A 24,839-nucleotide genomic window follows, 5' to 3' on the forward strand; every position below is an offset into this window, starting at 1 on the left:
AACTACAAGCTGACACTCCACTCAGGTTTCACAATGGGCTCAAGAGGCATCATGATCCTGGTACACAAAAACCTCCCCTTCCACCTTACGACGGTAACCCATGACACAGGCAGCAGATACGTGTCTGTGACAGGCAAGATATGGGATCACTCCATCGCACTGATAGCCACCTATAACATCCCCAACTCTACTAGAGCCACTACTTACTGACATTGCCCCGTTAATCGCAAACAACACTTCTAACCTCATGATACTGGGAGGTGACTTTAATGAAGTCATAAATGTAACCCTGGACAGATCACACTTGTGGAATAGAAACCCCAATGTTCCCACCAGACTTGCCACGTTTGCCAACGCACTAGGCCTATGCGATGTGTGGAGAGAACTCCACCCAGACACGAGAGCATACTCCTTCCACTCAGGGGCTCATGCCTCACTCTCCAGGCTAGATTATCTCTTCACCCCAGCAACTGATCTACATAGGGCACAAGAAATAAACATACTTCCCAGAGGCATCTCTGACCACTCCCTGCTAGAACTGACACTCATAACATCCAGGCGGATTCCGCTGCCGAGCTGGCGTCTGAATAGCTACTACCTGGGTGACCCTGAGCTTGTGGACAGGCTACAGGAGACCACCAATACATACTTTGAGCTCAATACGCAGACGGCAATGAACCCAGGAACACTGTGGGAGGCCTACAAGACAGTGTTAAGAGGTGAACTAATATCGTGGACGACCGCAAAAAAAAGACAGCACTGGAGCAAGACACTTGAAGCCGAATAACAGGTTAAGCAGGCAGAGGAGAGGCACATAATTGAGGACACTCCGACCTCGAATCGGACGTTGCTACTAGCACAGAAAAGGCTGCAAAACATAGCGATGGACAATGCGAAACAAGCGCATACTGCAATGCAAGCAAGACTCTCTGAAACAAGTGACAAGGCTGGCAAGATGCTGGCTTGGCTGGAAAGGAAGGAGCAGGGACGCAGTCATGTCCGAAGGCTCGACACAGGAGGGCCGAACGCAGGGGTGGCGGATCAGGAAATAAGCCGAGGCTTTGCGGAATATTACGCTGAGCTGTACAGATAACCCACGACACAGATGGACGTCACGATCATGGACCAAATTGACATCCCCACCTTAAATGAGACGCAACTGCAATTGCTGGAGAGGGAGATCACAGAAGATGAGATCCTAAGTGCCATGTCGGGCCTCCAAACCGGTAAATCCCCAGGACCTAACGGCTTCCCAGTGGAGCTATGGCGAAAGGTGGGGACCAATGTGGTGGCCCCCCAACTACTCCGACACCCAACAGGTTATTCCCACCCTGATACATCCGGACCAGTGCGGCTTCATGCCACAGAGATCAACTCGCATGAACCTCCACAGGCTATATTCAGCCCTGGAAAGGGCCAACAGCATACAGGGCCCACTAGCCCTACTAGCAATTGACTTTGAAAAGGCCTTTGATTCGGTGAGGTGGGAGGCCATCTGGACCATAATGCACCGCATGGGCTTCGGGGAGAACTTCATGAAGTGGGTGCACCTGTTGTACGAATCGCCGGTGGCCAGGACCAGAGTCAATGGCTGGCGTTCGGACCTCTTCAATCTGGGGAGGGGCACGAGACAAGGCTGCCCATTGTCGGCCATGATTTTTGCAATCGCTATCGAACCACTGGCAATCCTCCTGCAAAACGCGCCAACCTGGGAAGGCTTCCGATGGTCTGAGACCTGGGAAGACAGAATATCCCTCTATGCGGATGACCTTCTCATATATCTGCAGGACCCGAGCAACTCCTGCCCCAGAGTCATGCGCCTGTTAGAGCAATATGAGGCATTCAGCGGATTGCGTGTGAACTGGTCTAAATCCATCCTCTTCCCTTTAGGAGACACCTTGATGGCAAACCTAGCAGCTGGCCCTTACCTGATCGAGAGGGAACAGTTCAACTATCTGGGGATATGTATCACGAAACATCTTACTGAATACACAACCCTGAAACTCTCCCCCCTTGTAACAAGATTTGCAGAAGATACTCGCCATTGGATCTCTTTGCTACTAATGCTATTGGGCAGAGCGGCCCTGTTCAAAATGATAGCCCTTCCTAAATTCTTATATATCCTGCAAAATGCTCCATTATACATCCACCAGCGAGAATTCCACAAAATCAAGTGCATCCTTCGCAAATTGCTATGGGGAGGAGGATGCCCACGAATTGCTCTTGCCACGCTCCAAAGGTCTATCTGGGAAGGAGGGATTGGACTACCCAGGATACAGTCATATTACTGGGCCAGCCAGATGGCGGTAGTAAATGATATGCTCCATAGTGACAGAAGCCTCCCACACATCAAAGGTCTTATCTGTAATCCCACGACCATGCCTCTAGAGCACCTGAATGGAGGCCTGAACCGCACACCAAAAACAGATATGGTAACGCATATAGTGAGAATATGGAAGGAAGCACATCAGTACTTAGGCTGGGGCGGGAAACTAACGCTGGCGCAACCCCTATGGAACAGTTTTAACCTGCCCGAAATACAAAAATTGCCCAGATGGCCTGAATGGGTCCAGCGAGGAATCACCATCATAGGAGATGTGGTTCACGATGACAACCTGGCACCATTCGAGACATTGCATGTGAAGTTCTCCCTCCCAGCCACAGAAAGGTACCACTACATGCAGCTGAAACATACTTGGATGACCCATCGACACATAACACAAGACATGCCGGAAAGCTCCCCATTAGAACGAAACATAGTTCTGGACCGGGTGGACCGGAAGGTCACCTCTACCATGTACAATGTGATAACATCCTTTGCTACGCCGGAACTAACCAGTTTGAAGACAAAGTGGGAACGAGATGTGGGTCCACTTCAACCAGAGGACTGGGTGGAGGCCCTGATGTACCCGCGAGAAACAACCATTTCCTCAAAGCTAAGACTGGTCCAACTGAAGATCCTACACCGCACCTACTACCCGAGAGTGGCCCTCTTCCACTGGGGCAAATCCTCGGATGCACGATGCCTACACTGCAAACGAGAAGAAGGTACCTTTTTCCATATTCTGTGGGAATGTAGTAAGATACAGCAGCTCTGGCAGAAATGCTGCGATAAACTGTCTAGCGTTATGGGTAAAGCAATATAGAGATGCCCAAAACTCCTTCTCCTGGGGATCTCCAGCGAAACTGACTTTTCCCGTTATGAGAAATTGCTCTGGTCAACTGCGATGGCGGTTCTCAGGCGGAACATTGCGCAATTGTGGGGCTCGGAACGTACGCCAAGCTATGACCAGTGGGTCACAGATGTGGACATATGCGCTATAATGGAACATAGAGTGTACGCGGCGAGGGGTTGCCTGCAAAAAGCAGACAAAATATGGAGAAGATGGGAAGAGGCTAGCTAAAGGACAAGGGTGACTCTGCAGCCTCTGCCAATGAGAGATACCCCGGGAAAGTGGGGGTAACGAATCTGCCATGAATAGTCTATGCCACAAGGTCATTCGATGTCAAGTTGACGGTCTGTCGGACCGTGGTCCCGGAAGTTGAGTTTCTGAATGTTTTTTGTTTCTTGATTGTTTCTCTCTTCCCATCCCATCACCCTCACCTGGAAATGTTGATGTTGCTTATGTTCCTCTCGTTTCCAGTCTCCCCCCTTCCCTCCCCCCCTGCTGTTCGTAACTCTCCCCCCTTCGCACGTCCCTACCCTGCATTGCAGAGAGATAAGTGTAATGTTGTTTTAATTTTCAAATCAATAAAATCTTTGATCAAAATAAAAAAATAAAAAAATAAAAAAAATAATTGCCCCACTACAAAAAAAACCACAAAAAAGGTGTGGGCAGGCCTCAGCGTCCTCACAACCTCCCCCTATATCCTAGCACATGTGATGCACTCAGAGCCTCAGAACGTGGCTGGGGGTGCCATGGAAGAAAATGAGGAAGAACATCAACTACGGGAATAAGTCGTGTCTCCCACTAAGGGCATACAGTGCTTACCCACCAGTGTGATGTAAACAGGAGATGGTCCCTCCCGTTTGGCCATCTGAGCACTTCGATAGCTTTGATCATGCCACCCACTCATTTTCTCCCCCCACTACGGTGGGTATAATTGACAATCATCATCCCCAATTTCAGTCCCACTTATTCCTTTGAATTTAAGTTCCTCTCTGTCTGCTCTATTCCTGTGGGACCACCACGGATCATGTGGTCATGCCATTTCTCCCCACACAGCGCCTCACTCAATCAAAGATGACATGGAGCCTGGAGGTAGGTTTAACACCTCTTTAGTCCTCCAAATACACATACTGATTCCATGTGCCTTCCCACATCATTTCCTTTACGTCCACACACCCGAATCCCACCCCGCTCCACGACAAGACCGCTACCCTGATGCTGTAACCTCCCTGCATTTTAAACTAAGAGTTTTTTCATTCCATTTCTTCAATGAGGTCTCACTCTGGCCTGCTGTGGTCTCTCCTGGTGAACGCCCTCTTGAAGCTCTGGCGGGCGCTCTCTTGGGTCCTCCCATGCTTTACTCTCCGAGTCTTCAATGACTACTTGATACGGGCATCTGATAGATACCCGTCTTCTTCACTGTTTTCTTGAATCCAGTGTTTCCAACCTTCTAGCAGTTTCTTAAAGTGCAACAAGTTTCTGGTTACTTGTTGACGTTCTCTTTCTGCCATTATCATGGAGTCTTGCGGGTGAGTTATTACCAACGGGCCCTCCTGAAACACTGTTGAGTGCTTGTGGGTTTGGTGTTGTTTCCCCACTACCATGTCTTCCAACTCTATGCAGGATTCCCTAGCTCTTTTTTTCTTGTCTGTGTATGTCTTCATTTTTTCTTTTGCCCTTCCGTCCCCGTTTCTCATGCTTTCATCTTCCTGAAAGTACACAGACGCGTTCGGGATATATGGTATCTGGGTTCGTATGTTGAGTCCAATAATCTATTCTGAGGTATATTTTCCTGTTCGGCTATGTGGGGTGTTCCTGTAATTCCTCATTAGCTGATGTAGCTGTTGTTCAAATGGCTTGCCAGTAGGATAAGTTATCTGTAGGGATTGCTTCAGGTTTACATGAATCTCTCTACCGTACCATTGGCCTGCGGCCACAAAGGCGTCACTCTTCGATGTCAAAACCCCATATATTCTATGAACGTTTTGAAGTCTTGGCCTGTAAATGGGGGCCCATTGTCTGACCTGACTTCCCGTGGGATGCCATATGCTGTGAACCTCCCGTTTAGCGAAGGAATGACCTGATGAGCGGCTATGGACCCATCTAGGTGGACTTCAAGGAATCTCGAGTATTTGTCGACAGCCACCATTATGTATTTGCCACCTTCTATTGGGCCAAAGAAGTAAATCGCCACTTCATCCCAGAGTCTGTCAGTTAGTGCTGTCATCTGGAGGGGTTCTGAACAAGCTTTTGGTGTTATGACACAGATTGTGTAACACTCTTTTATCATCTCTTCAATTTCTTCGCAAAGAATTCTAGACATCACTCCGATTCTCTTTCTGTGTCCTTCTTGGCCTGTTTCCATCTCCCTGATTTGAGGCATTTCTTCACGATGCAGAATACCTTGTCCTGTTCTGCCTCTTAGAGCAGTTGTAGATTCTCAATTCCTTTCGGAGTGGCGGGCTGAACTCTCGGCTAGCGGATGCTGCGAGAGAAAGTCCTCTGGATTGTCTTCTTCCAGGTCGATGGACTATGGTAAAAGCATATCTTGAAATATCAATCCCTTTCATGCAATCCGCGGGAGCTTTCTTGCCTTAGGATTTCCATAGATAAATAGTAACTCCTGGTGATCAGTTACTATGGTAAACTGTTTCCCATATAGGAACAGGTGTAGTGCTTGCATGCCAATATGACCGGCAGACTTTTCGTTTCTGCCTGGGAATATGCCTGCTCTGTTTTTGAAGCAGTGTCTTCCCCGACTTGAGCTAAAATGGCACTAGCCACACTGGGCTAGAATCCCCTGTCAACTCTGTGTCTGACGCTGTATCAAAGTTTGCCTTATTTTCCGCCACCGAGAATCTCTGCTGTATGCTCGCAAAGGCCTCTGACACTTAGTTCACCATCTATAGGGCGTTTGATGCCTCATGAGCTCTCTCAATGGTACACTGATGGTTGAGAAATCCCTGATGTAGCGTCTGCAGTAGCTCTGCAGTTGCAGGAATGATCTGAGTTCCGAGACATTTGTAGGTGGATATGTCTCGGTCAAGGTTGCTCTCTATTCTGCGTCTGGTGTCATCCCTTGTGCTGAGAATACCTGGCCAGAAAATCTTAGGGTGCCTTTGCAGATCTCACATTTGTCCTTGTTGAGTGTTAGACCTGCTGCCTCAAGTGCCATGCACAACCTGGCCAGTGTGTTGTCATTATGCTCAGTGTCCATGCCAAAGACGAGAATGTCAACACTGTACGTGAGACAGTTCCGAATATGTTTGATGACAATGTGTATTTCTACCTGGAATATCTCTGCTGCCAATGACACCCCAAAGCTGTCTTTTGTCCCTTTAGAGCCCCAGGTGTGCTACAAAGATGGTAATATATCTTGATTCAGGGATTAGATCTAGCTGATGATAGCCTTTGTTGAGCTCCAGTTTTGAAAATACGTTGACCCCATTCAGCAGGTGTATCACATCTGTGATGCATGGAGCTTGGCAGTGTTCTCTCCTTATGGCTTGGTTGGGTTTGACTCATGTCCATGGGCAGTCGAATGGCATCTGAACCTTTTATTGGCACTGGTACGATGGGTGACACCCACGACATGGGTCGCGAGACAATGATGTCTTGCTCCAACAGCATATGTTATGTTATATTGTCTTAATGTAATTTGTACTGGGCACATTCCCCCACAAGTATCTTGGTGCTAGAGAGGGAGGTCGAAAGTCATAAGCCAATGGCTGGAAAAAACTAAAACAAACATGTTTTGAGCGTTTTCCTGAACAACAGGTGGGCAGACATGTTTTTTACTGTCAAAGGTAAGTCATTCCCTATTTGTACGGCGACGATTGAAAAAGCATGTCCTCCAACGCGTGACCTATGAAAATGTGGAACCAGTAGCAGACCGGCGAAGACTGAGCACAAGGGGGAGGTGGGGCGATACCAAGTAAATTTAGACTGGAGGTACTCTGCCCCCTGTCCATGCAGCGCCCGATGGACAATGCAAAGTGCCTTAAACTTGAACCACTGCATGACTGGAAGCCAATAAATAGTATGTAGCACAGGAGAAATATGGGCCCCATAGGGAGACCTGTAGCCACCCCGGCGGCTAGGTTCTGTAAGCGCTGAAGCTGTTGGATCATGCCTTTGGGCAATGCCAGATATAAGCAATTGCAATAATCGAGTCTGCTCAGCACCAAGCCTGCGACCACCGGGGGATGGAGAATAACCAGTAACATGGGACGTATCTTCTTTAATGTTTTGAGGTGAAAATGACCAGCTTTGCATACTGCAGACACTTGGTCTTTCACAGAAAGGGAGGATGATAGAATTACTCCCAGATTCTTCACCTTGGTCACGGCAACAGGAAGAGCACCAAGGGATGCAGGCCAGAAAGAAGACACGCAAAGAGTGGGATCTGGAGGGGCTCCTACCACCATCATCTCCGTCTTGTCCCCATTCATCCTCAACCAATTGCAACTCATCCACTCACCCACAGCAGTCAAGCACTGATGGAGGCACGACAACACCTCAGTCCGATCAAGATCTAACCGTATCAGGATCTGGGTGTCGTCGTCATAGGAATAGCACCTGATGCCAAGGCAGTGGATGAGACAAATTAAAGGCCAGGTGTAAATGTTGAAGAGAATAGGTGACAAGGCGGAGACCTGCAGAACCTCGCAGGTATGGCGGCAAGAGCAAGAGAGAAAAGAAGCAAGATAAAGCACCTGAGGGCGATCAGCCAATAAAGAAGAGAACCAGACCAACACCTGGCCCGAGATGCCAATATGAGAAAGGCGTGTTAGCAGGGTAGGGTGTTCTACAGTGTCAAATGCCGCTGACAGATCTAAATGAATCAGGGCACCCACCCCACCTGCATCAACCAGTCTAGCCATGTCATCAAGAACCAAAACCAGTACACTTTTGGTGCCCCGACCAGGCCTAAAACCTGAATGGGCTGAGTAAAGAATATTCCAGAAAAGAGTACAGAAGAGGAGAAACCAAAGATTCCAACAGCTTCATAGAGAAAGGAAGCAAAGCGATAATACAGAAATTGGAGAGGAGGGATGGATCCAAGGAGGATTTTTTTGTGAAGGGGAATAACCGTAGCGATTTTCAATTCTGACGGAATAACCCCCTACTGACATGAGACATTTATGGCCGATGTGAATTCCGTTAAAAGATCCTGGGAGAACTCTTTCATAATAACTAATGGTACCACATCAAGGAGAGAGCCTGATTTAATACGTTGTATGGCAGTGAGTACCATCTCCTTAGTAAAAAGCAGAAAGAGAGAGACCATTTTTCCACTGTAGCTAAGTTGCTCAGGCCTATCGGTTGTCTTTCTGCAGCAAGTGATGACGCAGACACAAAAATGTTATTGCGAATTGCCTCAATTTTAGACATAAAGAACAGAGACATGGAGTCACAACGGTCCTGAGAAGGATTTATCATAGGAGAAAATTTGTCTGACAGAGACAATGATTTGACTGCTGCAACGAGAGCTTTGGGCTGGCATAGAGCAGCCTCCATTTTCTGGCCTAGGTACGATTTCTTAGCTACTGTTATAGCTAGGAAGTATGCTACTGAGAATGCTTTATGGTCAGCTCTGAGGTTACAGTCATACGCAGAACGTCATTTACGCTTCGACTGTCTGAGTTTAAGACGAGCTGCTTTGAGATGTTCAGTAAACCAAGGTTCTGAGGGAAGTCGACGTGGTTGAATAAGCCATCGAGAAACAATATCATCTGTAGCTTCAAGTAGCAGGCCAGACAGAGTAGAAAGAGAAATAGCTGGGGTCACTAGGCACTTAGCTTTAACTAGTGTAACCAAGCCTGACAAATCAGCAGAGCGCCAGCCATGTGACCATACCCGTGGTGGAGGAATCCTTACAGGTGCCCGACCAATTTTGAATTTACAGGTCACCATGTAATGTTCGGACCACATAAACGGCACGACTGATTAAAAGGATAACAGCGCTTCACTAGTCAATACCAAATCCAAGGTATTACCCATACAGTGCGTTGGACCAAGTACCAATTGTTGGAGATCAAGGTCCAGCAGACTAGTGAAAAAATAAATCAAGTGCCAGGACCCTGGGTACATTACATTTTAAATTAAGGTCCCCAAGAACCACAGGATGAATGTATTTCAAATGGAGGTCAGCCACCAGATCAACCAGAGGTTCGAGAAACCCAGTGTGAGACACTGGGGGGAGGTAGATAAGTAACAAATGACAGGTAAAAACATGGGACATCACACCCCTCAGCAGTAAAGTTTCCATTGCCAAGGTGTGAGGACAGCAAAGTTGAGTGACCATGAAAGCAGTTCAAAATGTTTACCCGCATGCGTGCTGGGACACTGATGTGATCTCGGGATGGATGTGCAGCTGTATTTGTTGGTGTTTCAGTTTTCCCAGTCCTTTGAATAGTGATGGGAATAGCTGGTCCATCTCTGCTATTGTGTCTACATACTTGTGTGCCATTGATCGATATAGCACATGAATCAGACCCATGTCCAGGGTGGCCTTGAAACTTAGAATGCAGCTGCTTTTCAACACTACTTCTAATACATGCATGGGCATCTTCATTGCCTGTGTCTTGTATTTGCAAGTGGCTTCGAAGTATCCCTTGCATGGAAAGGGCATATTCACTCCGTATGGGTAGATGTGCACCGCTGATGATCGGAATTTCAGAGCTTTCGGAATGGCTTCATAAAAATCTTCACTGATTACATTCACTGTGGCTCTGGTGTCGACCAGGAACTCTTCTTGGAGGTTGTTGATTGTGAGTAGCAGTTGCGGGCTGTGGTCCTTGGCTTGTTGGTTTCCCAATGCATATAGGTATCCTTTTCGTCTCTGATCATCTGTGGACAAATCTGACTCACTTTCGGATGGCAATTGCTCCTAAGTATCTTACGTGGCTAAGTCACATCCCTTCTGCACAAGACCACAAGCATCCCCAGACATATTTTGGCCTTGTTGGGTGCCATCCGTGAGGAGTAGCTTGGGGCTTTGGTCTTACATAAGGTATGTAAAATGGTTACCAGGTGTTGCTTGCAACAAAATAATGTAAATAATCGTAAAACATATTTCTCATCACAGGTGGCGAGTAAAAAGGAACATTGTGAGAATGCCTGACAGTCCGGTGCCTCTGGAAAGCCAGGATGTAGAGCCAGAAACAGTTCAAGCTTTACAGAGCCACCAACCTGCTGTCCATTCCCCCTATTTCCCTAGAGGCCAGTCTGCTTTGAATATACCTCACAAGTGACTTAAGCAAAGAAGATGTCCTTAAACCAGTTTACCGGATTGGAGCAGTGTTAGCGTTCTGATTATCAAGGCAGCGGGTTCTGTTGGCATACAATGCCATTTTGACATTCATCACAGCAAGCACATAACATCCGTCTTGGACTTTTTAGGCAGTGGGTAGGAATGTAAATTATTTATATTTTGTGCATATGGGCAACACAACTTCTTGTCCATCACTATTGTCAAAACTGACCTCAACTTGCAGGTCTCCAAGCTTAGACTACAGAAAGACATATGCCTTGGGGCCCCCTCCAATAGCAAACTGGATGACTGCAGATAATGGAAGCTGTCACAGCCAAAATCATCCCAGAATTCTAATGCTGCAGGAGCACAACATCCATCCATAAAGGTCTTCTTAGACCTCATTTTACAAAGAGAAGGAGGTACAATTGATTCATCTCAATTCTCAAGAGATTCATCAAATGTGCAATTCTAATGGAATTTTTCCTCCCACAGATTCCTCACCTTTTAGAATAGCTGCCGTCATCTCTAACTGGATATCGGTGTGCTCGAGTGGCTTCGGTATGACTTTTTCATGGGCATTTGTGGAACAATTTCTGCACACCGCAAGCACAGACTCTGGGAATCTCACACAACTTCTAATCGGTAAACTAATTGCTTCCCTTTGAAATCATGCTATGTTAGTTCCGAGGACATCAGGATTGAATTCTTGTGGGTCGTGGATCTGTACCAACTTGCTTGTGGTGCCGAGGACTTGACAATGCCTCTGACACTGATGCATCACTTCAACCTTTGCACCCCCAGGTCCCTCTGTTGGCATGCCCCTACAGTTTTCACAGTGATAAACAAGCCCAGGAGGGGATTCCTACTCTGGAACACAACAGTCAACGCCTACTAGTAAAGTAAATTTGAACCCACAAACAAAGATGCAACACACATTACAAACAGAAATGTAGCAAGTGTGGCAGTCTGCAATGTAGTACTACCAATGGATGGTAGTATTTGTGTACAACCTACAAGTCAAATGAGTGACTCCCAGCAGGTACAGTCAAGCGTTCATCACAAACCATTGAGTAAGAGTAATTAGCACCCGGGGCAGGGGCAGCTTGAAACACGGGCTAAAACTACCGATCTAAGCCTGTGTTAGAGCAACCTGATGGCTGCTTCCCCACCTCGCAATCTTTCCTCCACCATTTCTTACTTTCTTCTTTTATCCCCCTACTCAGTGGCGTAACACAAAATGTGGGGGCCCCCCTGCGAGCCATGCTGAGGGGGTCCCCACCAAATCGGCAACAAAACATGGGTCGTGCCACACTCTGGGCCAGCCTAGATTATCACGCTTGCAAAATACGCACGAACGTGCTGCTGAAGGGGTAAGCCGCACACTGTACTAAGAGAAAGATATAAATAAGTGTTTTCATGCAATATACAGCACACTTTCTGAGAATAATTTGCTAAAAGCCAGAGTGTTTGCAATTGTTTTGTATGATAACACCAATACAATACATGCAAGTCACCAACACTGCACAGGGACATTAATGCTTTGCTATTAAAAATGCCATGCCACATTGAAAACATGTCCCACTGGCTGCACAATGTAGGCCAGTGTAGACACGTAATTACATTACAGTAAAGCATGCCAGGTCACATTTACACATACCTAGACTGGTTGCACCACAATGCCAGTCAAAGCAATAACACTCATCAAGAAAAGAGCACACATTCAAGCCTGGGTCTCTGCAGCCTCTAACAACACGGCCAAACATTTAAAAATCTGCAAGGAACTGGTCAATCCTGTTGCAGTCTCTACCACTCCTGTGCCCACCCAGGCTCTCTGTATGGCTCTGCCGCTCACTTCTCTGCTAAAACTCAGGACATCCTGCCCTCTATCTCCTCTTCCTCTTCCTCTCCCAGCCCCTCTTTGGCCATCTCTACCTCTCCTCCTCCTTTCTCCTCTTTCTCTCCGACAACACCTGCAAGGTTTTAAGTCTGATCTATGAAAGTGTTGTCCAAACAGGTGCTCCCCTGCTCTTCCAGAACCATCAAGAACCATATTGACACCCTTGCTCCAGCCAATTTCTGTAATTACTCTTTCACCATTGGAATGTTCCCCTCTCTCCTTAAGCACTACATTGTGCATCCACTCTTCAAGAAGCACTCTGCCGATCCTACCTGCCCGGCAAACTATCTCCCAATTTCCATCACCCCTTTCCTGGGCAAACTCTGGAAAAGCTGGCCATCTCCCATCTTAATCTCAACACTGAATCTGTTGTCTACATTACCATCAGTCTGGCTCCAGAGTTGCCGGAGGCACGGAAACTGCTCTCCTGAACACCCGTGAAGATCTGCTCTCTAACCTTGATTCCAGCATTGATTCTGGTCTGCCTGCCCTTCTCAAACTTGAGCAGGCCACCTGAAGTTTCAGAAGCAGCTCAAAACATTCCTCTTCTGCTCTGCTTTCTCGCTCTCCCTCCCCTTCTGACCTACCTGTCTGCTGTACTGAATGGTTGCTTGGCTACCCTCAGAGTCTCACTGAATCCAGGCTCTTTCTTGATCAGTCACCCTTGTACTGCCTCCGGGCCTACCATGCACTTAGGGGCTGTAACTGTAACCCTACAGTCCCTTGTCCTCCTTGCAATACCCAGAGCCGCGCTGCCCTGGCTGCACTTACAGCATTACTACCCTGTTTTCCCCTGTTCCTTGCACTTCCCCCTCCCTTTCCCCTTGCATTTCTCATTCTCGCAGTTAATGACACAAGGCGTAGTAAGATTGTTTGTCTTATCATCCCTCTATCTTCCCTCCCTTGTCTTGTCACACATAGAAACACTTGTGTACAGGCCTTTTATAAATGACTTATATCATATCATTTTATCACACATGCCCAGATAAATATACAATGCAGCAGTAGGAAACGGCTATACTGGCAGCACCCAAATGCCAGTCTAGCCAGGTAATTACACTTAGCAGGACGGTTTTATCAGTAATGCGCACTTTAAAAAAGTCATACTAAACTGAGGAATGACTAGACTAGCTCCACCAAAATGCCTCTCTAGCCACTAATACCACATATCATGCCTGCTTAGCCCGGACATAGACAACCATTATGGTTTATCGCACAATCCTGCCCCCTCCTACCACCAACCCCAAACTCCAGAATCAGCTCTTTGGCCCAAAATTACTTTCACGTCCTTCTTCCTTGACCCAGAGCTTACGTATGATATGATGTGATATGATGGGTTACTTATAATACGCTTAATACCCGGATGTTTCTAAGCACGGACCCGGGGATCGAACCTGTGTTGCTCTGTGTCATCTTGCTTCCAAGGCGAGCACGTTGCCCCTGAGCTATCCTCCCGACACTCCTACACGGCTACATGACAAGAGGTAAGCAACCCCTTAGTTTACAGTACCTTTGGTTAGAAGAAAGTGGTTCCAGCTGGCTTCTGTTCCTGTGTAGGTCTGCAGATCCTGGTGTTCCTGGGCCTCAGTCGTGGGGACAAGAGGGAAGACGTCTGGGGGCTCCTGCACTACGAATGGAAGGTCAGCGGCAGCAATGGGCAAACTTCAGATCAGTGGCACTTTGCGGTTTCAGCTCCTCGCTTCTTTTGCAAATAGCACCACAGCGGGTCTCGGATACCACTCTGGACTTTCCTCGCATCTAGGGTCCAGTACTCTGTTGAGGTGGCTCAGGCTTGGTCCGTCCTGCTTCCTGGGAGTCTGGAGGACCTTCCTGGAGCTTGAGTCCAACTTAAAGACATTCACTCGATTCCGGTGTTCCTCTCCCTGGCACTCGGTTCCTGCAGCAGCAATGGAAGTTTAGCAAGCTCCGAGAGGATGTGCAGATGAGCTTGTCTTGAGGTCGATTGGTCCCACCAACCCAAGGGGAGGAGTCGTCCTTTGCAGGTCTTCTCTAGTCGAGGTGAATTCAGAGCTTCAGCACTGCAGCAGGGCTTCACCGTGCAAACCAACGGTCCAGGAGGCTCCTTGCCTCATAGGTAAGTACTGGGATGAAGAAGAGTGGGACTAGGAGTAATGAGGATTACAGGCATTACCTCCATGTACCTCTACCTCATCCCAGTACTTGTATATGAGGCAGAGTGCCTCATACACAAGTACTGCCTCATACACAAGTACAGGGACGAGGAGGAATAGGGCTAGGAGTAATGACAATTACCATTAAGTAATCAAGCCATTAAACACAAGTAGTGGCATAACACCATTGAGTTGACAGGTCTTCAGCACTCCCCCCAGCTACCCCCTGAAATGTTGGGCTATGTTGACTCATCCTGGCTGACCTTCAGAGCAGTTGCCGGACAGAACAGGACACAGATGTTAAAAGGCACCTGGGTTTCACTGCTAACAAGGTCCCAGCAATTACTAACTTAAAGCATTTCACTGTTAGTACCTGCATTTAAATGCCACATTTTTAAGGACATTTAAATTGTGATGTGGGTTTAGTTCTAGCATGCCTGGGGAGTGATTGGAAGGGTAGAGAGGGAACAGGAGACTGCTCATTCTCACAGTAGTCCATAAGTGGGTGCTTGTAACACTCAAGCTGCACTAGAATAGTCTCATTAAAATGCGTAAAGAAGTTAGATGCCCCCACACAAATCAGTTTGCCCCCCACACCGCCCATGAAGTTAGCGCCTCTCTGAACATTTGAAGGATTAGCCCCCCAAAATGTAGGTTTTGTTGCCCCCTGAACACAAGCACACACACCATTCACCATATACACACATGCACACCCAGCCATACATACATTTAAGTGTGTACTCTTTCACCATACAGGCACACCCATGCAGCCATCCATACATTTAGGTGTGCACCTTCTTTTCCTTACCGGTACTCCCAAGCAGCCACCTGTACATTTAAGTGTGCACCCTTTCACCATAGATGCACACACACCCAGGCACCCACCCATACATTTTAGTGTGCACCTTTTCACCATACACGCATGCAGGCAGCCAGCTACACATTTAAGTGTACACCCTTTCAAAATACACTCACAAATGCACACGTCATGAGGTTGAGGGGAGCCCTATTAGTTCAAAAATGAATTGGGCCTCGTTCCGAGTCTGGCGGTAACCCTGCTAGTGCTTCCGGTGGGTTGCCGCCAGACTCAGAATGATTTACTCGCGCCTGACTTCCCGGTGCCCTGGCGGCCCGGAAAGTCAGGCGCCGGAAAATTGTAGTTCCCCATTCCCATAGAATCCCATAGGACTCTATGGAAATGGGGAACACGGAAGCAATGGCACCGTAGTTACGGTGCAGGTACTTCTGTGATGGTCTGCCTACCGTGGCCGCTGTGCCCGGCAGGGTCCGACCTTTCGGGCACAGCGGCTCTGGCAGGCAGACCTGTAGTATACAGGACAGGAAACAATGGTGCCTGTAAGCTTACCGGCACCGTTGTTTCCAGACCGCCACACTTATAATAAAGCCCATTGTTTCTTTTTGAAGTCACTCTGACTTCATAAAGAAATTATTTCCTTTCCTTTAAGGGCCGAACCATAACGAAAATAATTTCTTTATGAAGGCACAGTGACTTCAAAAATAAACTATTTATTTTTGAAGTCATAGGGCTCCCCCACCCCATGACATGGAGGCCTCCAGCCTGGGGTCTACCATATCATGGGGTGGGAGGAGCCCTCAGACTTAAAAAAGATAGTTTCTCTTAGAATTCACTCTGCCTTCATAAAGACATTATTTACAGAAATAATGTCTTTATGAAGGCAGAGTGAATTCAAAAAGAAATTATTTATTTATTTTATTTGAAAAAACTGTTTTTCTTTTTTTCTTACTAAGTGGGGCATGCTCCAGGACATGTGCTAGCGGGGCCCCCCGCACTGCGGGGGCTGTGGGGCCCCTGTTACGCCAGTGGCCCTACTTACCTGATTAATGTGGCGTCAGCACCCGCCGCTGCTGCTGCTGTTGCCTCCTCCCGTTGTACGCGCTGACCACCATGGAAATGGAAGAGGGGCTCTATATGGAGCTCCGTCTTGCAGCTCCCTGCGGCCATCTTGCTAAAATATTTTGTTTGTGACGTACCATTTGTTAGGGGGGCTGCTCCGGATCACCGGGCAGCCCCCATACTCATGTCGGGATCACCCGATGGGCATCAATTATGCGGCAATCACGCCAGACTCATGGGTGGGGGTCACCTCACCCGCTCCGGATCACCGAAGCTACACACGTGGCCAGGGGCACCCGGTGCACAGCGGCCCCGGCTCTGGGGGCACCCAGGCCGGGGTCGCCACAGCAGCCATGATCACATGGCCAAGGGATCACCCTAGAACGGCGTTGCCCTGCAGGGGCGCCATCCTCAAGCTGGGCCCTGTCCTTGGGCCCAGCACATGAAGTGTGGCACCAGCATGGTGCGGAACAATGAACACACTGGAGCCTCTGTTGGTCGGACTGCCAAGCCGGAAGCAGCTTGTGCATTTTATCAACTTGGTCACATGGTGAACCATATGACCACACCAAACACACTGGGAGATACCATGCCCCCTTACAGGGGTGCCATGCAACACTCCTCCTTTTCCATAACAACAAAACAAAACCCCAAAATCCCAACATAACCACAACTACTACTCCTTGAACCACTCTACTAATTTGCACACCCTTTATTAACCTGGATGAGTGTTTCTATAATTACAAGACACTGATGAAAGCTACTGGCACCAAGTGAAGTATGTCGCATGTTCAGATGTGCACTGCCTTATCCTGCCCACCCACCGAGCCCTTTTAAAACCAGTCCGTGTCTGCAGGCCCGGAGTCTTCATTGAGGACATCAGTGACGATGTCCATTCTCTGCACTCCTGGAATTGCAGGACAGCCACACCAAAGTCAACAAACCGGCAAAGCCACACCTGGAGAGGCCCAGGAGTCACATCGGCCAAGTCCTTCACTGATGGAGGCAGATCACAAGGCCGGATGCTGGCATGGCCATCTCCATGTTCAGGGCAGGCAGCGCTGCACTCGGGGATGCCGGGGCGTTCCCCAGTCCGATTTCTGGATAGTTGCAGGAGGACTCGTGCAGTACGATGGCAGGGTGGGGCTTCGACGATGGGCCTCTCCCAGAAGTCCCCTTTTCGCACCAGGCACATTGATTTTTTTTTTTCAGCCGTGTCCACTGGCGGCACGTACCTGGATCAGTTCAGAGATGAGAATCCTTGAGGGCGCACGAGCACTCCCTTGGGGAGCCGCTACCCTGTGGCTGGGCGATGATTCACCCCTCTCTCGGTATGCTTGGTGGGGCCACCCTTCTCCAATCCTGTGCCCCCCCTTTTCCCAGTTCACTGGGGCTGATGGGTGCACAGGACAGTGCTTCATGAGGCACCCATGGGTGCCGGCTCTCACCCTTGGCCTTCCTTTTCGGTCTGGAACACCTCCCCAGGCTCACCTGATGGATGCCGGTGGGCTGGGGCGAGTGGCCCGTGTGGCTGCCCCACTTTGCCAGGCCACCACAGGCCTCCCTTACTCCTTTCTTTTCCGATCACCACCACGGGCCGGATGTGTTAGGCCACGCCCCTTACTCGAGGTCCCGCTGCTTGCAGCACCCTTCATCCACCTTTTCCCCCTTATTTTTTTCTAGACTACTTTGAACTGGAGCCTCGGGGAAAAACCAGCTCACTCCTCTGTGGCAAATGCCGCGTGTCAGGCTGCTTTGGTGGGAGGGGAGGGGCCGCTCCTCCTTGTTGTAGGTAGGGGGTCGCCGGGCATCTTGTTGCAGCCCCGGCCATCAGCATTTCCCTCTTCCCGGTGGGGGGGCAGCGCCTCCTCGTCGTGGCGCAGCCGCCACACTGTTGATTCTCCCGCGGGGAAAAGGGCGGGCGGCTTGCCTCCAGTTTCTTTTTTTCCTACTTTCACTGCTGCGGGCCCGAGCTCTTAAATGGCCACAGCAGAATTCGATGATGTCGACGGGCCTTGATGGTGGGAGGGCCTGCCTTGTGGTGGGGCGGGGCTCCGTCTCCCCACATCCCCGGTCACCTACACCTTTACAGTTCTCCTCACGGGGAGAGGGGCATCAGCTGGTGCCGCTCCCCGCCGCGTTGTGGCCGATGCCGTAGGGCAGCCTTGCTCTCCGTGGGGCGGCGGGCCAGCCACTCCTCCTCACGCGGCGAATGCCGCTTGCATGTGCATTTTCCTGCGGCCGACACCGCCGATCACACCTCCCCCACACGGTTGGGGGCAGCGGCACCATCCGTCTCTCCTTTGCGGGCCCCGTTGGAGTTGTTGGGCGATGTTTGCTGCTCCTCCCCTCTGCGGCTCGCAGGTGTGGGAGGGGCAGCGCCTACTCTTTGCGGCCGACACCGCGGACACTCTCTCCTCTCCGTTGTTCTTCTTTGGGGCACGCGGGGCCCGTTTCTTCGTTGCCATTGTTAGGGGGGCTGATCCGGATCACCGGGCAGCCCCCATACTCATGTCGGGATCACCCGACGGGCATCAATTTTGCAGTGATCACGTCAGACCCATGGGTGGGGTCACCCCACCCGCTCCGGATCACCGGAGCTACACACGTGGCCGGGGGCACCCGGCGCACAGTGGCCCCGGCTCTGGGGGCACCCAGGCCGGGGTTGCCACAGCAGCCATGATCACGTGGCCAAGGGATCACCCTAGAACGGCTTTGCCCTGCAGGCGCGCCGTCCTCAAGCTGGGCCCCGTCCTTGGACCCAGCACATGCAGTGTGGCACCAGGATGGTGCGGAACAATGAACACACTGGAGCCTCTGTTGGTCGGACTGCCGAGCAGGAAGCAGCTCGTGCATTTTATTAACTTGGTCACATGGGGAACCATGTGACCACACCAAACACACTTGGAGATACCATGCCCCCTTACAGGGGTGCCATGCAACACCATTAATTCAAACAAAATACAGTCCTCAAACCTCCGGGTTACCGGATTGCAACCCGGGTTGCTAATTAAGCATTCATACCCGAGTCGGCCCGCTGGATCGGATGTTATCGGCCCTGGGACCCTCGTTACAAGCACTCGCTATGCTCGAGACTTTAACTGATGCGGCCTGCACGAACGGATATGAACACGTAAGTAAAAGCGATTTTTTGTTTACAGTGCTTTGAAATGGCAAACCCGCAGCAATGAGCGCCGTATAAAATACACGATGGTTGTGTATTCCTTTGAAAGTCTGCCATTACACATACCAGCTGAATGTGAAGCTGGCTGTCCGCTGGTGTTTTTTCGAGGCAGAATTAAGTGTACAGCTAATGTGACTGTGCACTGCTGTGTACGCCCTGCTTTCTGACACCCCCTCATGATGACTTACAGTAACAACAGCTGACCTTATTAAACGAAGCAGCGGTCAATGGTCCAACAAAAAAATACAGTCGACCTGTCTTTAAAAAAAGGTTAGGTTTTCCGAGCTAAACTTAGCAGCAGAACCATCACCAGGCATAACTATAAATAGCAGATATGTTGGTCCGCTCGAGTTTGCCAGGGCCATCATAGCCAATCGAGAGAGTCACCCTAATAGGGACCTATATAAACATTGTATATACAAAGAGGCAACTGAAGCTTTGCATTCGTTGTCTATAATGTCACTTCTAATCCCTTGGTGGAACACATCCCTGTCTTCGATACCTTACAATTTACAAGTCTGCACTTTTCTTCCCTTAACATAAACATTTTTAGGAGCCAATGTTCCTACACAAAGTGTAAAATAAATAAGTTATCTACCATCCTATAGAAATGTACATAAATAAATGCAATCTGTGGCAAGTAAATGTGTTTATTACCGGTGCCGAAATAAGGCTTGGCGAGTTAGGCGCCATGGTTCGCCGCGTTCCAGGTATTATACAGCAGTTAATTAACAAGGTGACGCCGTCCTGGGGATAGGAAGGGATTCCGAGCTGCGGATTATGGGATGCGGGGAAAGGTCAGGCGAGAGTCGAAGGAAGGGATTTGCCCTTGTACCGGAGGGAACATGTATAGGTTAATGAGCTGCTATGATCAACTTCGGGGACAGCTGAGCCCGGAGAGTTAAGACGCAGGCACAGTAGCAGACGAACTTCACTGTCCTCGTAAAGGTCCCCTGGGCGGGGTTTATGGGCAATCAGACAGGCTGTTGCTGAAGACAGCTACACAATGACAGATTAGGCATGGATTCATTAGAGGCATGCTGGCCGTTCACTGTGATTGCTAATTCCTCTCAGAAGAAACGAGTGGATTCTCCGGATGCTGCTCGTGTCAGCGGGGACGTCGTTGCTAGTATTGAAGTTTCCTTTTGCAAATCATTCATATCTAATATTTTAGAGGAAGTGGAACAACAGGAGAGGCTCACTACGCACTCAGGGGTGTCATTTCACCAAAATACCAGCGGTAACGGAAGTGACATCACACGACCATTGACCTCTGATGACATCACAGGACGTGATATTTTTTGACCCCACCCTGAAGTGACATCACAGGAAGCGATGGAACACGACCTTTCACCCCTTGACAACCCTTGACAAGCAGGAAGTGGCATCACATAGCATTGTTTCCAAGTACACTAAGAAAAATATGGTTACGAGATCACTGTAAAGTGATATATATACATTTCATACAAGAATAGATCACCATGTGTATCATTAATATCAGTGTGTATAGGCCCATATTACCAAATTACTCTGATTGTGAGCAGACGTCAAGGGCCAAACGATAATAATGTGCTATTATATAGCACTTACGCTTAAGCACTTCATATAGAGCACACATACATACAATATCACCCAACCTGTGTTGGTACTCATTGATCAATCTCAGAAGGATGAAAGTCTGAGTTGACCTTCCGGGAGTCGAACCTGCAACCTGCAGAACACACACACACTGCAGCAGCGAGCGCTCAACCCACTGAGCTATCTCATGGCTATAGCTATCAGAAAACCAGTCACTCCAGAAAGAAAGAGACACATGCTGCTGGCCAGAGCCGAGGAGCCTCAATAAAAAAAAAAGAAAAATCTTTTTTTTTTGCAGTAGCAAGGGAGACCTCAGGGGTCTCAGGTGCGACCCCTGGTGACCCCTAAATGACGTGCCTGTCCAGAATGAATGCCCAGAACTGAAAACCTGGTGGCCTCGATTACATGGAGCTACCCAATAACAATGCCCTGGGATATCCTCAGCAGTCGATGGAGGACGTCTATGCGTAGCTGACCTGCATGGCAGCTTCTTCCAGTTCCTGCTTTTTAACAAACACTTTGCATGCTGGGACATTTAGCTCCATGCCTATTCTAGGAGAAGGAAAATTGAAAGTTTCTGAAATCCCTAGGTTGTAAAATGAATGCCCCGGACAGACAGCATGATGTCCCCAATGACATGGAGTTACTGACTAATGTGCACAGGGTTGTCCTGGTCTGGGCACTTTAGTACAAGAAACTGCAACACAAACAAGAATATTCGTAAATCAAGGGGCATGGTGCACATGCAGGACGGGCAGAAGGCATGATGGAATTGGCTTTTGATGATGAAGTACCAACACGAGTTCCAAAATTGTCTTGTTGTTGCACAAGTCAAACTGGCATGTAGAAATAGCTTAGCGGATTTTGACTTATTCCACAGAGACTGATTGAGGCAGAGAAGAGATTGGGGTGAACGACAATGCAAGGCTTTGAGGCCTATAACTATAAGAATATGTATGAGTGGAACGTTCGCACTAACAAACACTGTCCACGATTGTAAGAACCCAGAAAGAAGAGCACTGAGTGTTCTTTTCTCTGCCTTTTGAGGCTCTGATTGAGAATTGAACATCTGAAGTCACTGTTGTTGGTTAACAAATGGTACCTTGGTACAAGAAACATCCTAGTACTGTATACTAACCCATGATAAATTAAATCAATTGATGTATCTGATTTTGAAATGTATGATGCGATATATGTTTTTAGCAAAGAAACAATCTCTGCAGAAGAGGTGTTTATGAAATAAACAAATAAAACACTAAGGTATTGGACTGATTCTTGACTGTTGATATCAGTGTCGGCAGTTACTAGCTAATGTTGGTCTAAAGCACTAAAAAGTACAGGAGAAGGAGGTAGTCTGTGATTCTTATAAAGTATATTATTCCCCAGTGAACCGTGATGCCTCAAGCCGCCAGTAAATAGTTTTGAGATTAAAGGTTTGGTGTATTTTCACACTTACAGTATTAAATATATTTAACATATCTTATTTAAATATCTAAAATAATTCAGACAACATACCTTACATTGATTAGAAAAAGCATGGAGGTAACACTAGTAGAAAAGCAAAATACACTGTTATGATGTTAGTATAACAGAAACATCTTGTACATAGTTGGAATCTCATCATTGTATATAGTTCTGTAACCCTGACAACACCTTTGTTTATGGTTCCAGAATGCTTAAATGAACCATACACAAAGATGTTTGATTGAACAAGTTTGGTTCCCTGGGGGCTCCTCCGAATAAACTGATCACATAATAACTATAACGTGTCATGACTAATTAATCATAAGAGACTTCTCTACAATTGGCGACGAGGACGAGTTGAGGAGGGAGCCCCCGGGTGTGGTAGCGCCGGCTTCTTAACAGATCAAGTGCATCAAGGAACTGGTGGAACAGTCACGAATGACGCGAAATGCAGAGAACAGTAGCAAGGCAAGTGACATTTGATATACGATGCAAATAGATGTCATATGGCAATGAAAAGACAATTTTGAGCACGTACCATGATTGGCGTCGTACAAATGGTGCGCGCAACTTCGGGTCAACTGCATCCACTAGAGTAAAGCACCGTGTACGTATTTTACATGCTGCCATTTTGTTACATTGGACGTGCACCGCGCATCATCGCATAGGGTGCGTTTGGTCGGCATGGGAACGGTTTACAAATGTAACACGAACTGAATGCCATAAGCACATACAGTCTGCAAACTGAGTGAGTGTTCACAGCATTTATATGAACGGAACTGTTACGAATTTACATGAACTTCAGACGTCATTGGGAAAGTGAAAGTACGGATCAAAACATATGTTGTGAACACTCATGCATTGTACACGCATCCGCTGATATTATTTCAAAAACCTCTGGTGAATGAAAAACAAATGTCAATGTGCACAGTGTGAAATGTTGAACAAGAGCAGATGAATAACAATATGCAGGAATTCCATTAAAAAATATATATAAATAAAAGTTACATTGTGTAAGGGGTGTTTACTATTGGAAGTACAACATCAGTCAATCTAGTAGAAAAGAATAATTCAGAGATAATAAAACATTGAATGAGACGTGAAATTGAAAATAATACTGCACGCATTCACTGGTAATCGTTTTGAAGATGCAGAACATTGCCGCTCCACTTAAATTTTTGGCACTGCCTGGAAACCCAGTTTGTCCTTGGGAACAATGGCAAGACAACTTTCAGGTATATTTGAGGGCAATTGGAGGGTCCAAGTTTAATGACGACTTGAAGGAAGCCACTCTTCTCAACTGCATAGGTGCAGAAGCACTCAGGATTTTCAGGACAATACCTGAGTTGGACAATACTGAAGATGGCTCTGGAGAATCTTCAAGTGTAACAAGGAAGTATGATACGGCAATTGCCAAACTAAGTAGACACTTTGGAAACAAAACCAACATTGTTCTGGAAAGGTACAGATTCTTTTCGAGGAAACAAAACAAAAATGAAAGTATTGATGACTACATAGCTGCATTGAGAGGCTTGATGGCTACGTGTAGTTTCACAGGAGTAGCTGACGAATACTTAAGGGATTAGCTGGTTCTGCACGTGGCGGATCCGCATATCCAGCAACGTCTATGGCAGGCAGAAAACCCCACATTGGAACAGGCAATTGAAATTGCCAGATCATTGAACTTGGTCAAAGATGTATGAAGGAAGTCCGAAATGATGTGGAGAATGGAGAAGTAAATTCTGTTTGTGATGTCAATGAGGGACAATGTGGCAAAGGAGAAGAAGAATTGATTGCCTTAGTCAAAAGAATAGTCAAGTCTGACATTGGTGGGGTGTCCAGACAGGAAAAAGGGAATACATACAGACCGCCTACGAAATGTTTTAAGTGTGGTTGGTACAGACATTTAAACCCAGAGAAAGATTGCCCAGCTCTGTCAGCTGAATGCTATAATTGCGGACAAGTGGGACACTTTGACAAAATGTGTCGCAGCAACAGGGGAAGAGGAAGATTAAGTACTCGTTATGTGAGGAATGCTGGTCAATATGGAAGAGGAAGGCGTACTACCATGACGAGCATAAGGGCTGTGGAAGAAAGTGGTGGCCCAAGTAACTTGTTGGCAATTACAGATGGATTTGAAGATGATGTACAAATCCTAGCTTTCACACCAAATCAAGGCAGTTTGGGTCCATGCGTACCAAGTAAAGTTATGCCATTCATTTCCATTGGTACCCATGGACCCAAACTGCCTTGATTTGGTGTGAAAGCTAATATAAAGCT

At 47.8% G+C, this 24,839-nt stretch overlaps 1 long non-coding RNA gene across 1 annotated transcript in view; it reads right to left on the bottom strand.

The window, feature by feature from the left end:
- The window catches only part of LOC138570132 (uncharacterized), a 476,888-nt gene extending 456,412 nt beyond the window's left edge, over positions 1–20,476 (bottom strand). Inside the window, exon 1 of the long non-coding RNA XR_011303406.1 lies at positions 20,175–20,476. This is a non-coding gene — a long non-coding RNA (uncharacterized lncRNA). The remainder of the gene's footprint in view (positions 1–20,174) is intronic.
- Positions 20,477–24,839: the final 4,363 nt, after the last annotated feature.

Source organism: Ambystoma mexicanum, chromosome 2q, assembly GCF_040938575.1.
Source record: "Ambystoma mexicanum isolate Mex_15411 chromosome 2q, UKY_AmexF1_1, whole genome shotgun sequence".
NCBI classification, from domain to species: Eukaryota; Metazoa; Chordata; class Amphibia; order Caudata; family Ambystomatidae; genus Ambystoma; species Ambystoma mexicanum.